The 5,828-nt window shown below is 37.9% G+C and overlaps 1 long non-coding RNA gene across 4 annotated transcripts; it reads left to right on the forward strand.

The window, feature by feature from the left end:
- The first annotated feature begins 2,056 nt into the window (after window positions 1-2,056).
- On the forward strand, window positions 2,057-5,680 carry LOC106517762 (uncharacterized). 4 transcript variants are annotated; one of them, XR_001310239.1, is made up of 3 exons: window positions 2,057-3,009; window positions 3,875-4,085; window positions 5,376-5,680. It is a non-coding gene; the product is annotated as an uncharacterized LOC106517762 (long non-coding RNA). The 4 variants fall into 4 exon arrangements; XR_001310241.1 differs by lacking the exon at window positions 3,875-4,085; XR_001310238.1 differs by lacking the exon at window positions 2,057-3,009 and having other exon boundaries at window positions 3,155-4,085.
- The last annotated feature ends 148 nt before the right edge of the window (window positions 5,681-5,828 follow it).

The raw sequence follows: 5,828 nt of genomic DNA on the forward strand, positions 1-5,828 counted from the left end.
ATCTATCTATCTATCTATCTATCTATCTATCTATCTATCTATCTATCTATCTATCTATCTATCTATCTATCTATCTATCTATCTATCTATCTATCTTTGAGTGACAGCTCATATTCAACCAATGAGAAATCCCAAAGCTACTGATTGGCCAAAGAGGCACCACCAGCAGTCTTACATCTGACCCAGTTCCCTTCATGTTTACATCTTGTTTTATAAACCACTGGGGGACACTGCCTACCAGGTAGTAGACATTATGGGACAACATGTCAGTGCCTGTGCACATCTAATGGGTTTAGATGGAAAATTCATATTAAAAAGCAACAAAACAGCAGATTTTACCAGGAGGTGGACACACATCATAATTTCTGATGCAATGTTGTTACTGAGTTTCCTCCTGAAGGCAGACACTATATTCCACTGCGCTTGAAATGGACTTTTGCGAACAGCAGCAGCAGAAGAAGAATGGATAATTAAAAAGTAATACATCAGTTACTCAATAAAAACACACCAGAGGCCCCTGAGCTGTGATTTAAAGCAGTTTCAGTTTGCAGTATTCAGGGAAAAGCCTAGAAAAATGCCTGCATGGAAAATTAATGGGCTGTTTATATTGCCAGCTGAAAAAAAAGGTTATTGATTACAAGACTGAAAAGGACATAAAGCAAGTTTCACACAAGTTACAGATGCATGTGTGGACATTTGGACCTGCTGCCAACTTCTTCACATCTATATGTGCTGTGGGAGAAAAATGAACATTATTCTTTGGATTTAAAGGTTCTGAAACTACAGTAAGCTTCTGTTTACTTTCTGATTAATTATTAAATCTGCATTGAAGAGGCCCCGAACAACTGAACAAACTTTACTGTCTTTACTTCTTGTTCTGTTTTTCTGAAGTGAATTCAACAGGCTCTATAAATAAGGTTCAGTCAGCTGAGATTTTATGTTTAACAAAAGTTTAAGGGTGAAAAATCTGTGAACTCAGCTCTAAATCGAGTGTAAATCTTTATCTGTATGAGTGATTGTGCTCTCTTTCCCAAAATGTTTTGGATATTAAAAAAAAAACACTTAGTCAGCTGACTTTTTGTTCAGCAAATAAGCTTCTGCACTAACAGTTATTTTCTGCTATTTCAGCTAATATTCTGCTTTTTTCTACTTTTTGAGCTTTTTTTCTGCTACTTTGTGCTATTTAGGCTTCTTGTGCTTTCTGCTGTATTCAGCTATTTGCTGAAATTTTAGCTAATGTTTAGCTGATATAGCTAAAGTTAGCTTTTCTGAGCTAAATACCATTTTTGTAGCTATTACAAATTTTTTCCACTGAGTTCAGCAAACTTGTGCTCCTTATGCTTCCTAATTACCAGCTACGTTTTAGCTGTTTTACTGAAAATTTCAGCTGTTTTACTACAAATGATCACTTTTATGTAATTTTATGATTTTTTTTTCAGGTTTTTTTTTTCAGTTTTAGCTATTTTTCAACTTTAACTATTTCAGTTGGGTGCTAATTTCAAATTGTGGCTGCTACCTTTAGCTTATTTTATGCTAATTTTAGCTATTTTATGCTACTTTAGCTATAGATCTGCTTCTTTCTGCCATTCTTCTGCTTTTTTATTTTTATGCTTTTTTTCTGCTACCTTGTGCTATTTATGCTTCTCATAGATGTTTTCTGCCAAAATCAGCTGTTTTAGCTCTTAGCTTTTAGCTGTTTTCTGTTTTCAACTAGATTTGTGTTCCTTTTTACTGTTTTTCTGCAGTCAGGCTTTTTTGCTCCTTTCAGCTTTTCAAAATGAGCACTATTTTCCTATTAAATGTTTTCAGCTCAATTTCAGCAGCTTTCAGCTGAAGTTTTCAGCATGAAGCATTCACACTAGCATTTTTGCTGGAAATGCAATTTCTCTAGTTTTTACTTGTTTAGCATTAGTGTTCACTAATTTTAGAAAACCTGTTTACCAGTTTATTTTTAGTTAGCAAATTATGAGTTATCAAAGTAAACTTTTTGGTTTTCTGTGCCACTGCTTATCAGTCATCATACAATAGAAAAAAGTAAAGGTGCCGGTCTGTGAAACTTTCCTTTCAATGATGTTTACCGTTTAGCTCACAYATTGTTCCTGTATCAGCTTGTGAGAGAGTTTTTCTCAGAAAGTCAGTGCTGAGACATGTGTTGCTTATCAGAGACGTGACCCTGTGTTGCCCCCTCACCTTCCCCTGTCGAGGTCTCACCAGCAGTTGTCACAATAAAGAAACAGCTTTAGGCTTTAGTTTTAGCTTCAGATGCTAGACTGGCAGTAATGTTCGCAGCCATGTTCCTCTCTACATTTACAACTCTGCAACGTGGCTCGTTTGCAAGATTTTGCACTTATCCACAGGTTACCATATTTCAGCTTTGGGACAAAAAATCAGAAGCATTATGAGGTTTGAGAAAGTTTTTTTTAACCCAAATAACTAATAAACAGCAATGGTTGAGTGATTAAAGGTTGCAGTTATGAAACAGACCACGACTGACCCTGGCACTAAAAGTAAAACACAGTTGTTGATAAAATGTCGTGCTCCATAAGGGAGGAGGAAAGATATATAGTATTATGGCGTCATCTTTTAAATCTACATCCTTCTCCAGACAAGCGCATTCCCCTCGCCCGCTGTGAGTACCGCCTCAGTACACACAGAGCTGCCCTTCCAGAGGAGAAAAAGAATCCAGATGGTTGCGTCGTGCTGCGAGGGGCCATAAATGGACTGGTTTTCACATGGAGGGGCCTCCGGGGTTCCCTCTGAGGCTCTCAGCTTACAGTCYGGGGAGGAGAATCACCCTACTGTTCTGCTTTAAACTGAGCGAGCAGAGAAATGTCATTAATGCTTTAACTTTTGTCAATCTGAGGGAAGTTTTCCTGCAACAACTCAGGCTGAAGYAGTCTCCTGGATAAAATGTTTCAACAAAAGAAGAACCCAAACAGGACCTGACTTAGATTCACATGTTCTGATTGTTGAATGACAACAGGTGTGCTGACTGCTAACAGAATCCAGGTGAGAAGGAAGGGGGACAACTGAGGACTTGATTAACAAACAGTTTTACTATAGAAATATATTAAAMTTAATTGTTTCTTAGGTTTTAGCAACGGTTTTGCTATATTTAGCTTTGAGCAAGCTACTCTCTAGTTTTTAGTTTTTAGCTATCGTTTTGCTAAATTTGACTTTTAGCTAGGATTTTCCTTTTTTAGATTCAGATTCTCTTTATTGTCATTCAAACCTAACATCAGGGATGCGCTGTAGAACGAAATTACGATGATATTAGCACACGACATAAACAGCTTGATAAAGTAATGTAAAGTTCAAAATGCTAAATTAAACAAGGCAACGTATGTTAGGCATATAAGAACAAAACAGAAAAAAATATAATAATAAAGAAATAGAGTGAATCCAGATCAAGATCGAGGTTGATGTGGTATAAATAGAAAGAGATAAAGGTGCATACATTTGCATTTGTGCAATATGTRACAGTATGTGTGCAAAAACAATGAACAGGTAGATGAGATACTGTTATATTGATGGTTTTGAAGTTTTTCCAGAGTCAGGAAATGTTTGGTCAGCAATGAAAATAAAAACAGCTAGCGATAGCTACCTTTAACTTGCAGCAAGCTATTTGCAAGTTTTAGCTACCCCTTTTCCAAATCTGACTTTTTTTTTCAGCTGTTAACTATTCTTTTGCCGTTTTTTAAGTTAGCTTTTAGGTAGTCTTTTTTTTTCCTACTTAGACAGGTACCAAATGTCCTCAGCTGAAAAACTGGGGACATTTGGTGGCTATGATGCAATATGTAAAAAAAAATACTCTGGTCTGTAGTTAAATAAGCAAAGCATAAACCCCCCTTGTTATATGCTTTGCTTGATACAGAGTGTCGGGTCTCGGCTGTTGAGGAACGACTGCTTGCTGGAGGCATGGACTGTTGAAATTTAAAACSACTGGATCTGATTTTACCCAATCACTAACGTTTGGCCATGGCAGGGGCGGGGTCACAGGGGCTTTGGCCCCTGCTGAAACCTGATTGGACCCCTGAAGTGCCCCTGTCCTGTCCTCATCTGTCCTTTGCCTGAGAGCAATGACGGTGGGTGCAGTTCTATGCCCAAACACTAGAGGCGCTAACGAGTCAAACTGTAAAGTCCAGCATGAATCAATCTTACAGAAGTCTTCTTCTCTTCTTTAAAAGACTTGAACAATTTTGCAAAAAAAAAAAATCTTTCAAATGGCAAACAATGGCTTCATTTTCTCATGCTTTGAGAATATTTTATCCATATACAGTAAAAAGGCCTGTAACATTGATAAGGAGAATTTAAGCTTTTTTTAATAACGTTACATTACGTTACAATTGTTGGAACATATGTGACCTGTTAAATTTATACATCTTACTGAGGATTTATGTGCAAGGATATTGAACAAATACTTGGCCCCTCTAWGATTATTGTGGCCCCTTGATGGCCCCTTATTCAGAAAAATCCTAGATCCGCCACTGGGCCATGGTGTGATATATGTAGTGCTAAGCTAAGAAGCTAACCAGAAATGGCGAGCACCATCCCTGTTTTAGAATAACCACAGTGTTGTTTTTACATTTTATTATTTTATTGGCTCATTTGTTGAAATTTGCTTTTATGTTGTTTTATAAGTTAAGTTGTATTGTCTTTGGATGTGAGAGCATGTTTCGGGGAACTGAAAATCACAGGAGTAAAACTTACAGGTGGTTTCTGCTCGTGTAGATCCTGATTTTCTGTTTGTGCTCACATGTTAAAAAGTCAGAGCTGGCTCGATGCACGGAGGACCACCTCAGTCGAAAGAGGGCTGCCGACGGCGACGATTTACGGCGTGGAGCTCAGGGCCGAGAGCCCAAACTCAGTGTAAACAATTAGAGCTGAGCTGATTTATTCTGAATCTACAACTCAGAGAGGGATATACGTGGAGAAAAAGGAAAAGTACCTCTCTGTGACCGAGCTGAGATTTGAGTTACATGCTTGCAGAGATTTTTATTTCTCTGCTCAAGTGAGGATTTAGTGCTGGGAGGGCCTGATGGTCATGGCACATGTAATGAAAATGGTGYGTTCAGGGACGGTTTAGGCAAAAAAACACAACATAGCTCCCAAATAAATCTGTCTTAAGCTTTTTCCCGCGACTTAAACAAACCGTTCCTTTCTTTACAAACCATGTTTTAGTCGATCAGTGAAACTAGAGAAACAGAAATGTGCTCAATAATATAACAACCGCTTGTGAGGATGAAGCCTTACTAAGCAAAGCTCTATATTGATCTCACTTTTTTCTAGAAAAGATAAATACACATCTATGCATACAAAATGTCCTACAAAACAAGTTGTATTGCAGAAGTTTTGACTTTGTTTTACTTTTGCAGAGCAGCTGAGTGGCAGAGGCCCTTGTCTCATGAAGGGGGCTTGTTTCCATCAGGGGGTGAAACAAACCCCTCCGTTTATCACCCTGTCAGAGCTGATAACTATTCAACCAAACCAGAGGAGTTCCTGCCGACAGTCAAAGGCCTTTTCTTTGAGGGAATCCAGCTCTGGTTTTGCAACAGGGAGGGACTTTCCCATCAGTCAGCAGGGAGACACAAGGAACCTCCTCCAAGTTTTACTTTTTTTTTTTGTTGCTCCTTCCCCCCACTGTGTTTTTATTACCTTTATTAAAAACTACATGTTCCAATTCTCGTCCTGCTACACTTTAAAAAAGGCTTTTTTCCTTGTGCAAAGGATTGCTCATTTAATATATTATGTTGATCATTATCGTTTATCATTAAATAAATATATGTACTAAAAATAGTGTGTTCCCTTTATTGAGCAGTGTATATATA

The sequence above is a fragment of the Austrofundulus limnaeus genome, unplaced genomic scaffold (genome assembly GCF_001266775.1).
Source record: "Austrofundulus limnaeus strain Quisiro unplaced genomic scaffold, Austrofundulus_limnaeus-1.0 Scaffold52, whole genome shotgun sequence".
In the NCBI taxonomy this organism is placed as follows: Eukaryota; Metazoa; Chordata; class Actinopteri; order Cyprinodontiformes; family Rivulidae; genus Austrofundulus; species Austrofundulus limnaeus.